Consider the following 10,224-nt stretch of genomic DNA (forward strand, 5'->3'; position numbering starts at 1 on the left):
TTTGCTAAAGTTTACCCTCTATGTTAGGAAGATGATGCATATAATCTAAATACTTATGAAACTTTCCTCTGATTCTCTACAAGAAATGATCAGGATATGAACAGCATTTTTATTCCAAGTGAAATTAGAATTGGTTTTTCATTGATTCCATAGATACCAATGAACCAATGTAAATATCTTCTGGTACTTCTAACATTTCAACTATGGTATTGAAAAAATAATTCATTTGTGTCAAAGCTTGTAATTAAATCCCTATACCATAATGTTGGGAAAGTAGCAATCTCATCATTTAACTGAAAATATAACTTATGGAAAGTCTCTTGATTCTCTGTAGCTCAAATATACAATCAGCAATGGAGTGAATTATTTCATATGGCTCTTTTAGTCATAGCAATTTTTGGACCCATCAAAGTCCTTCATTTTCCAGAATGGCATGGATAAGAAGGTGGAGGGAGATATGGATAGAATTATATGATTCAACTGTGAGTGATTATGGTGAGGGTTAATTGTGATCATCATCTGTTGCATCTAAAAGCAGCCCAATTGGAACCAGGATGTTGGGGTTCATTGCCAGAAAGTGAGGAGAAGCAGGAATGGAGCATATCTTTTGGACCCTGAGATCCGTGTGCACTGAGCATCAGGGGAGCAACAGGGAAGCAGCGATGGCAGAATCAGGAGCCAGGCCATGAGTCAGAAAAGTGGACTTTCCAAACCACAGGACACGTGCAGATGAGTGCTTTGGGGCAGGAGCGTAGCTTGTGGGGTGGGTTGCCTCTGGGTACTTCATTGGGAAGCTGAGTTTGCTGATCCATGGAACTGGAGCTGGGTGCCTTCTACTGAGGCTTATAGTAGAGTGGCATACCCTTTTGGAATTGATCGTCATGATTATAAAAAAACTTTGTAAAATCTCTTCAGCAAAGCAGATACCAATCCAACAGTCTGAGAACCAGAGACAGAGAAGAGAGAGTCTTGGCTGTATCCTGAGTATTGATCAATTGATGTATAACCTGTGAACTTTCTTGATATCAACTATCCACGGTCACGGTTGTCTGTGAGTTCTATGTGGATATTGCCATAAATTATGGAACCCAGTAACTGAAGTAGAATGTCATAGGAGGGATAGTTGATGTCAGAATAGGGTCAAAAGGGAGGGAAGATGGAAGCATATCTGATTTCTGCCTTGTGGCATGAAGCCTTGGGAGTGAGAGGAGATCAGGTGGAGCCCCAAGGAATTTTTTTTTCACAATCATATCTGAAAAGTTAGTTACTTCTGGTCAATAGATCTTACACATATTTATTTGTCTACCTATCAGTACCATCCAGCACCCTTGGTCCTCAATATGTATTACTTCTAACCTCCATCAGTCATTTCATCTTTAAAGGACATAGTACAGAAGTGATCTAATTTAAATAATCACTGTACCTTCCACCCTGAACACTCTGTCTTCCTTCAAGTTCTTCCTAGGTATGAATTTTTATTCTCATTTCATGGTGTCGTAAATATGATTTCTGTAAACAAGGAACTTCGATGAAAACTGACTGAGGGTTTTAAATAACTCTGAACACTGGACCTTTTAACATTTTACACGCTCTGAGTTACACTGTGCTGAGAGCATCACCCCAGTTCCTTCACATGCCCTTTGAGGGTACAATGTTCAATGCAATGTTGATACTTTTTCCCCCAAATAAAATAGATTTTATCAATATTAAATCTACCAGACAGTAAAGTTTCAAAAGAATACAGGATGTGATCCAAGTGGTTTTTAAAGCTAATAATTATATGTGCACATGCAAATATATAGGCACACGAATGCTCATGCTTTTTTAGAGTGGGACTGGATCTAGTTTTGAAATTAAAGAAGGAATAAGGAAAATAGAATGAAAAAAAGTAATATCACTTACAATGTTATTCAGCAGAGGAAAAACTTTGGAATTGATTCTTATTGGTGTGAAGTCCATGCATTCTTTAGTAAAATCATGTCAACACTCTCATAATTCTCTCTATTTCAACTATTTTCATCTTGTCCCTGCCAGAAACGTTGGGCCAATATATAATGCAGTGCTTTTTAAAAACAAACAAACAAACAGATGAAAACTTTTGTTTGAAGTCAGTTAAACAAGGGAACAATGGAAACAAATAGCCCAATTCCATCATTGCCCCATTGGTATTAGGTTGGAAATAGTTTTTCAACTTGGTTCTTTAGCTTTGTTTTTGTCCGGTTTTTCAACCTAGACATGTATGTATATGAAAGCCCTGATTACTGTTTTGTACTACTGATTATAGAAAATTTTTTTAAAAAAGCAAGATATTCTCCAAATTTAGGTGGGCTACACTCAAGATCTTTCCTTGGTCCTTGTAAACTCTTAAAATTTTCTTCAACTTCTACCTAAACTTACATGTGGGCTCATTTTAGGTGCTAATATTAATCTTCTCCATCATCTATACCTGCAGAGAGGTAGTAGATTTTATTGCTATGTATACAGATTCTATTTATGCTGTTGTAAAAAGGAATTTGCAATGAAGTAATTGGACTAACAAAATTCTATCATGCGATCTCCAGCTTCGTTTCCATCACCAAGGGCAAATTTTCCAATTACTGTATCATCCTCTCTGCTTCCAACTTTTGTATCCTATCACCAATAATTTTGATTGAATGTTTGATCATCTTAGACTAAATGAGTTAGTAAAATAGTTTAATTTCTTCAAAAGTAAATCTAGTGATAGATATACAAATTTGAATAAAATTTGTATTTACTGGACTTATATCTTTGGTATATAGATATTACCTTATCAAAACAACATTGTACTTCAAGATAGACCATGTTCTTTCTGATGATGAATGTAATACGATTCCTCACATTTTGATCAATTCTGACATACTAAACTATGATTCTCTGATTCAAAATGCCTAATACAAGTTAGTTTCAGCTAAGTAATGTCTAAGACATTGATCTTTAAGCGTTTCATTCATTTTGACTACTTCCATTTTTTGTAGATTCGTCTTTCACACATTCTGTGTTTTGATTAATAGTTGTCTGCTACAGTTTTGAGTGATGCCACATCAGCAAATGAAGACCCATCCCCCCGCCAACCTTTACTCCTTCCATCTGACCATTATGCTGTAGGCTACTAGGTGAAGGCAGCCCTTGCCCAGTCATGCTGTGAGCGCCTTCTAACCCGAGGAGCCCCTCAGGTACCATATACAACAGTGTTCTGCTGCTGCATACAAGATTTTCAGGGCCAAGTTCTGAAGAAGTGGAGAACCTTCTCTGTAGTGTGTTCTTAGTCTAGACGATCCACTGAAACTTAATCCCCTTGGGTGACCCTGTTGGTATTTAAAATACCAGTATTATAGCTTGCAGCATCAACCGAACATACATGCCACCACAGTACGACAGTGACACACGGTGCTGTGGGAATATATACTATTATCATCCGACCCTGGATTCAGTGTTCTATGTAAGCCGTTTTACTTAGTATTATATTCTTCGTATCTATTTTTTGGAAAGGAAACTGACAATCTTCTGGGTCATTTTATAAAACCTAGAGGGTTCCGTCGGAGTTCTAATGATCATAGTGGTTACGCATTGGGCTGAGATCTGTGAGGTGAGAAGTTCAAACCACGTGCTGCTTCTTGGGAGAAAGTTAATAAAGAGCTATAGGCTTAGATACTCACAGGAGCAGTACTATCCTGTGCCATAGGGCAACTGTGAGTCAGTAATGAGTTGATGGCAGTGAGCTAACTTGGGTTACAGTGTTCAATGAAGGCAAATTATTAAACTCAGATTTTGGAATCTCATAACATGCTCTTGCTGATATTTCACTAACGATTATTTTGAAATATGAAAATGCTATTCTTCTCATCCCACCCAGTGGAGACATACACCCAAAATTGAATTACTGACTAGATTACTTACTGGATATTCCTAAATATTTATAAATTAACAAGTGCATTTCTTCTATACTAGTGTGACTCTATAAAAAGAAGTACTTTTTTTTTTCAACTAGAGGTCTGTTATGTGGTTGCCTGAGAATTGCTGTTAGGATTGATTCCAAAAAATCATTACAGTAAGTGTACAGTCGGTAGTTTAACTTTTGCTAACATTTGCACTAAGGAATTTTCATTTATAGGATGTTTATCAGTTGTCTTTCACTGGAAAAAAAATCTAAATTCCAATTACTGTTTCTTTTATTTCATGTCACTCCATAAACCCAACATTAAAATATATAAAATTGCACCATGCTGAGGATATTGAAAGAAAGAGAGACGGTTAAGTTATGGCTTCAAAGAGTTATGATCTAGTGGAAGAGTTGTCTTGTACTGGACCGTTAAGCATCATTTCCCTGGGATTCTGTTTCATGTCATTTATCTCCATATGCCTTCTCCCCAAAGGATAACTTAACCAATCTCATAAATACTTTATTATAATTCAGAAACCCTATTTTCCAACTTAACTAGTTTTTTTAAATAAATATTCTCCGGAGATAGTAAAAACCCAAAGAGTAACACAAAAGGGAACTCCAGCCTGTTATTAGTGGGGAGTGGGGTAGACAATTAACAAAATGTTCTCCCGCAGTGTACTCACACATTTTTGTCTGCATATACCACCAACCTTGTTTTATTTTCTAATGACAATCACCTAGATTTTGGCCCGGCTAGGAACAATCCATCCATTTTCTGAGTGAGACAAGGGTCATATTTTTAATATTCGTCTTTTAGATATCACTTACTGTGTTTGTTATCTTTCCAAGGTGGTATTTCATGAGAATAGCAGTTCTTATGTGGCCTGAATACTGTCAGAATTTTCCCGTTATTGGTATTCAAGCCTTGAACTAGGGGACAAGGTTGCCAGCAAAGCTCAGGTGTGTTTAGAATGTGTGCAGCTCTGAGAGGCTTTTCAGTGTTCACAGCGTTGCTGTTCTTGCTTTTATTAAGCTACAGCATCAAAGAAAAAAGATTCCTTGTTTTTCTGAAGGAAGAAGAGATGTTCTGATATCTTAACCCCAAACCAAAATGTGGAGCACACGTAAATGTGCCCTTTTATAATATGAACCAAATTGTTCATTTAAAGAAAGGACAACGAGAGGTCACATCCAAGGTCAATTGGGAGTCACGCCCAAGGTCATAGTTCCTGAATGCTTTATTATAGAATGTCACTCCCAAGGTCATAGCCCCTGGATGCTTTATTATAGAATGACAAAACAATGACCTTTCAGAAGTACAGATGTATCAAGATTGATACATTTGTATCAGATACAGATACAGATGTATCAAGATTGATTGATTTATTTAGTCACTGGTAATGCTATATGGCCATATATATAAAGAAATGAGATTAAAACAGTGAGAGGCCAATCAGTTATATAAATATATATGATTACTATCTACATTTTAGTAAATGTTATATGAATAAGTTTTCATTTAATGTTCCCTTAGATGTTAACGACTAAGACAGTTTTTTTTATTTGGACATACTGTGTTATGCACATGTTTATACAGCCTCTTTTGAACAAGAATCATTTGGGAAGCACTTCGCAATTAATGGGGCAAGGAATATATTGTTTAAAAAGAACCATGTGCATATTGCTGTAAATAATTATACAAACAGATTTGTCTTTTGGGTTAGATTCAGATTACTTTCAGATGCTGTACTTGATACACTTTAATTAAGGAGACATTGTATGATCTTGAGTATGTGCTATTTTGCATAGCAGACTTAATAATGCCACTCGTAAGAATAATATGGAGAAAAAGATAAGAAGGAAGACAAGTAGGCAATGAGGAGAGGAAAGTGCCAACAAAGTGGTGGAGTCCAGATGCTATACTTGTCCTAATAAAGCTTTCAGAAATATGAATATTGTTATCAAAGACATAGTCCACAAATAAATAAAAATTAGTCTTTTCTTCTAGTGTGATTGCAGGATTGTTTACCTTCTGTAATGGTTCCTAAGAATTCCTGATTCAAAATTATTCAAAACTTTTCATTTTATTTTTTAAAGCCTCCGCACATAGGTGAAATTATCCAGTACATTTAGAATTATTTCTGGATTTAAAAAATACTGTACTCTAAATGAAAGTTTTCATAGAAAACTAATTTCCTATTGAAGAATTTTCATACAATTTGTTTGGAGACATTGATTATGGTTTTTTTTTTACACTGTGACACATTCTAATTATTTTCATCTGTTTCCATTGATCTAGCATTTCATCTTTGATTTAGGATTTTTAAAAATGACCTGTTGGCATCATGTAATTAATTATTCAAGAAAGCACAGTATTCCCAGGAATACTGCTTATATGATAAGCCACTCTTATTTGGAGGAGAGGTGACCACTAAGAGTGTCTTCAATCCCAAATTCAAAATATATCTTAGGGCAATTGTTTTAAGGTATTACTGAGTGGAAATTGATTGGGTTTAGCCATTTTGAATGTGAAAATAATGTAGTTTATTATTTGAGAAAGACAAATTCTAGAAAAATGCAATTGTATTTATCATCAAAAAGAACGATGATCTGTCTTGAAGTGCAATGCTGTCTGCACGATGATATTATCTATAGTCCTATAAGGAAAACCATTTAGCATAACTATGATTCATATTTACACAGCAAACACTAAAACTAATGATGAAAAATTTGAAGAATTCTACCAGCTCCTTAATTCTTAACTTGGTCAAACATACAATCAATATGCATGGATAATTACTGGAGATTGGAATGAGAAAGTTGGAAGCAATAAGGGGTAGTAGTTAAAGATCCAATCTTGGTGATAGAAAGGAAGTTGGAGATCAGATGAAAGTATTTTATAAGACCACTGACTTCTTCTATGCAAATACCTGTTTTTCAACAATGCAAATGACCAGTATAAATGTGAAATCATCATATGCAATACACAGGAATTAAATAGACTCCATCTGTGGAAAGAGATGAAAGAAGCTCAATAGTATCAGTCAAAACTAGGCCAAGGGATGGCTGTGGAATAAACTGTGTTATATTGCATTCTCTAGAGAAGCAAAACCCATGACACTTATTTGTCATAGAAACAAGTATGTTTATAGCAAGAGATTTATATCAAGAAGAGGCTTACACAACCATAGAAGTAGGTCAGTCCAGTCCAGTTCAAGTCTTTAGATCAGATATAAGCTAGACACGTTCCCTGACTCCTACCGTTGCAGAACCTCATGAACAGGAATTGTGAAGATGAAGCAGGAGGCCCACAGACTGGTAGAAGCAGAGGCAATTGAATGCAAGGTCTGCACTATGCTGACAGCTCCTGGGATTGATAAGCAACACTACAAGAGATTGATGAACCAGATATAGGATTCAGATCCAGCAGATGGTGAAGGGGCAAGAGAGGGCACAGTTCTGTTCAGGGTCACCCTTATAAAAAGGCCACACTTCCTCAGAGATGGTATCAGGTTGGGATCTCATTAATGGGTTAGACTCTACCCAACCTTCACCCTGATTTACCTTTCATTCAGCTCACAGCCATCGAGTCAATTCTGTCTCACAGTGACCCTATTGGACAGGATAGAAGTGTCCCTGTGAGTTTCCAAGCCTGTTACTCTTTATGAGAATCGAAAGTCTTATCTTTCTCACTTGGAGTTGATGACCTTCCTATTGTTATAAGCTCTACATTCAACCACAATGTCATCAGGGCTTCTGCTGGTTGACATTAACTAAAGTTATCGCAGACCAACCCTGTCAACTTGGAATCTGTAAAAACTAAATAAAATCACTCTTATGCCGAATAAGATACAACTAACATACGTAAACCGAAAACGCACTAGTCGCATTTCCATCTTATAGTTTATGAGTGAACAAAACAAAATATTTTACACATATTTAGAGATAGGATTTCCTCATAATTGCATTCCTCACTTCTGCAGCTATTCTCACAGCCATAGCTGGCATTTGGAACTGCCTACTCCCACTTCCCATGCTATATTTCCTGGGGTGGGATAGGGGGTCCTTTCTCAAAGGAACTTGGAGTCTCCTTCATTCAAGGGACTGTGGGTTTGCAAACCGGTTCAAGTCTGGAAGTTGATTAAGGGGTCATGAGTCGATTCTGGCAAATTGAGTTATGCTGTCATTCACTTGAACTAGAACTTTCCTGCTTGTATAGGTTAAGTAAATATTTAATAGACTTTTCATCTATTTCTCTCTTATGCAAACCCTGTCTGTGTAACCAAGACCATAAGTATATACAAGTCAGAGAATTGTGATTAATACTTTGACTCTACTGCGCATTATGGCAACCACACCCACCTTGTTTCCTTGACGATTGCTGCCACTTTGCCCCTACGCCATGAGACCAATGTCTTCATTCAATTAAGACAGTTCTCACTGTCAGGCCTGGTTGGCATAAAATAGCAATCGTAGGGGTCTTCAGAGAATCTGGGGCTCCATTCATACATGTGTTTGTTATTGTTTTGGTAAAAGTTGTGGCCTTGGGGTATTCCCTTTATGGGATATGGGTTTATTTTGATTATTCCACTGGAACATGTCAATTTCCCTAAGCCTCTGCATACTATCTTCTGTAGTATATCAAGGTAGTCTGGAACATCAACTTGACTTAGGATAGACCATCTGACAACCTATGCTTCAGCATACCAGCCAAATAAACTATTGAAATTCTCCTAGTCACTCTAGATAACACATTGAAAGATCTGTGCATACTAGTCTCATATTGATAAACTTAGATTGATCCAAGTTTATGTCCTTGTGATATAAGTATCTCTACATATATTCTTAAACATACACATATATACATAATCACCCTGACATATAATATTCAGGCTTCCTTCCATACATATTAGCAATTCTAGCTGTTCTGTAGGAGAATAGCAAACTTCTTCTTGGGTCACTATAAGGATTTCACCATTGGGGAGTTCTTGGCAGATAAGTCTAATTATAAGTCCAGGGAAGATAATGGATGGGGATGATGCTTTCTGGGAACATACAGCAATATATTGGAAGGCATCTGCTTTGGCAATGCTCCAGATACAGCCCCAGGTTCCATATCAGCATGCCAAGTTGGGTTAATCCATTCAAGTATGCCTGGCAGGTGAGGATGGGGGTGGCAGAGGGAGTGGACAGATAATGGCTTTACTGAAAGTGGATTAATCTCTTCAGATGTGAGGGCTGGTGCTGATGCCTGGAATGGCTCCATGGAATTTAGGAGCTCAATATCTCCATCTTCTGGGTCAGCAGCCCAAATATGCCCATCGCAAATTTCAGGGTCCCATTTCTTTTCAATTAGTGCGCTCATATTACTATCTGACACTTTTCTCAGTTGAGAATTAAGTGGGCAGTGTAAATCTGCTACTTGTGTGAAAGACTCTGTATTTACTTTTCATCAATATCAATTCTGAAAATAAACGAGATAAGGCTTTCTTTCATGTTGCCTGCCCATTGTTCGGGGCCCCTAGGATTCCCTCAGCCCAACCTGGTCCAGTCCAGTCCCAGGAGCATGAAATCCATGTATAAATAGAAGTATCCATTCAAGAAGTGCTACTCTAGAAGATCCTAAAGAAATATCCGGACCAGATCCCCGTGGCAGTACAGAAGGCGCCTAAAGTTCATTAGATGATCCGGACATAAGGAAATAGCAGGGGCCTTCTGATCTCAAATTCGGTCACTTCTACGTCTTGATCCGCATGCAAATTCATCTCTGAGCTGAAGATGCCTTGTTTTTCATTGTCAATAATGTCGTTCCACCTAGCGGTGCGGCCATGGGTAAGCTATGCCAGGAACATCATGAAGACTTTTTCCTATACGTTGCCTACAGTGAGGAAGGTGTCTGCAGGCTGTGAGAATGCTGCCCTGGAGCTGGGTGCGGGTGCAGTGAGGGGGGCGGGGGCGGGGAATACATTCTTCAAAGAGGAAGGTGGCTCCCTTTTCTCGACCCCTCCCTCCTTGCAATTCAAATACCACCTTCCTTCTTTAGGACCTGCCCTACTGATTGTTTCGGTTTCCTGTCTAAGCAGTCATGGTGGAAAAGACTTCTGGTCTCTCTCCTTTCTTTCTCCTGTCCACCTTTCTCCACCGCCTTTCCCACTCAACTTCAGTCTCATATCATATTATTTTGGCTTCTGTTCCCTTTCTAAATACCCAAGGAGTTCAGAACCCCAACAATGCCTTTCACTGCCTCCTATTTGGGGGGTAGGAAGGAACTAAATTGTGTAGGGGTAGGTAGGAGGCACATGAATGAAGAGGAAGACACC

General features: G+C 37.8%; 1 pseudogene; it reads left to right on the plus strand.

Annotated features, from left to right (window-relative positions):
• The first annotated feature begins 9,470 nt into the window (after positions 1-9,470).
• LOC142430758 (gamma-aminobutyric acid receptor-associated protein pseudogene) lies at positions 9,471-9,813 on the plus strand (annotated as a pseudogene).
• Positions 9,814-10,224: the final 411 nt, after the last annotated feature.

Source organism: Tenrec ecaudatus, chromosome 17 (genome assembly GCF_050624435.1).
Source record: "Tenrec ecaudatus isolate mTenEca1 chromosome 17, mTenEca1.hap1, whole genome shotgun sequence".
In the NCBI taxonomy this organism is placed as follows: domain Eukaryota; kingdom Metazoa; phylum Chordata; class Mammalia; order Afrosoricida; family Tenrecidae; genus Tenrec; species Tenrec ecaudatus.